This window comes from Volvox carteri (assembly GCF_000143455.1).
Source record: "Volvox carteri f. nagariensis unplaced genomic scaffold VOLCAscaffold_81, whole genome shotgun sequence".
Taxonomy (NCBI): domain Eukaryota; kingdom Viridiplantae; phylum Chlorophyta; class Chlorophyceae; order Chlamydomonadales; family Volvocaceae; genus Volvox; species Volvox carteri.
The window spans coordinates 397,950-399,482 of record NW_003307624.1 but is presented as its reverse complement, the minus strand read 5'-3'; positions in this window follow the sequence as shown (position 1 = coordinate 399,482).

Sequence of the window (1,533 nt, the reverse complement as noted above, 5' to 3'; positions counted from 1 at the left end):
CCCCCCCCCAGACCCCCCCCTCAAAGGCTGTACGGTGTGCTGTAAACAACACCTGACGTCTGGAAACACACATGCCGTACCACCATCGTTCTGTGCACCTAACTGCATTTGCGCCAGTGTCTCTGTGAGCAAGGCGCGGAGCCACTTTGACTGTTTATAAACATCGTGAGCACGCGAGGGCAAAGTTATATATATGTACACTGTCGGCACCATCAACACCACAGCATTGCACCAGCCGCCGACTTCGCTCAAATCGCTGGATTCACTGACTTCAAGAGCGGCAACTACGAAGTGCCTATCCTTGTCTTCTGTATTATCTAATTCTTCTTCTAAATGTTTGGGGCATTGCGTCTGCGGACTTTCGGAGCCCTTTGCTTTGGTCAAGAATGAACGAATGCCCCGTTGACCTAAGTTGAATGCAACAGCGGGCCGTCTCATGGTGATATCATCAAATATTTTATATATAAATAGTGTATAAGTTCCAGATGTTCAGCTTTATCTGTGCAGAAGGCATTTGGGGCGACTTATGGCCGAAGTAATGAACCAGTACGGCCAACTGACCAATTATTCCATTTCTTCCAGGCTCAGACCCCCATTTATTCCCAAAAAAGTAATATATTACCAAAAAATAAACACTGGTGAACTGGAGTCCGTGTTGCAGCTGTACACGTCCATGTTGCCAGAGCGCCATGTTCTCCCTACATCCCTGTACATGATCAACCGCCTGGCAGGCGTCCACAGCTGGTCAGATTTCATGGTGCACGTCTGCAGTGCTGAGGGGTGCCCCGGTCACATGTATGGCAGGCCGACAGGGTCGCTTGAGGAGCATGGCGACAAGTGCCCGCACTGCTCTCACCCTAGGTACTCCTTGAAGGATGTTAGGGTTTTAGGGTTTTGGGTTTTAGGGTTTTAGGGTTTTAGGGTTTTAGGGTTTTAGGGTTTTAGGGGTTTTAGGGTTTTAGGGTTTTAGGTTTTAGGGTTTTAGGGAGTACACACGGGGGGAAAGAATGGGCTATTGCAGCGAAGCAACGCCCCAGATGAGTGCTAAAAACAGTGCATTAGAACATGCATATTTGAAGCTTAGCCTAACGTTGTCCTTGGCCTCCGACTGCACCCACTACCCTCCAGAGCGTGGCCTGGAGCTTTTCGAGTCGAGGGACGTACGTCATACATCGCTACAAGGTGTGTATGGATAGGGAGGGTCGGGGAATTGGGGCTGGAAGGGTTGGGAGGGTCGTGGCACGGGAGTTGGCGGGGTATGGGGGTTAGGGAGGGTCGGGGAATAGGGGTTGGGAGGGTTGGGAGGGGTCGGGGCACTGGGGTTGGCGGGGTATGGGGGATAGGGAGGGTCGGGGAACGGGGTTGGGAGGGTCGGGAGGGTCGGGAGGGTCGGGGCACGGGGGTTGGCGGGGTATGGGGGATAGGGAGGGTCGGGGAATAGGGGTTTGGAGGGTTGGGAGCGTCGTGGCACGGGGGTTGGCGGGGTATGGGAATTAGGGAGGGTCGGGGAATCACATTTCACTCGCTTTTCAT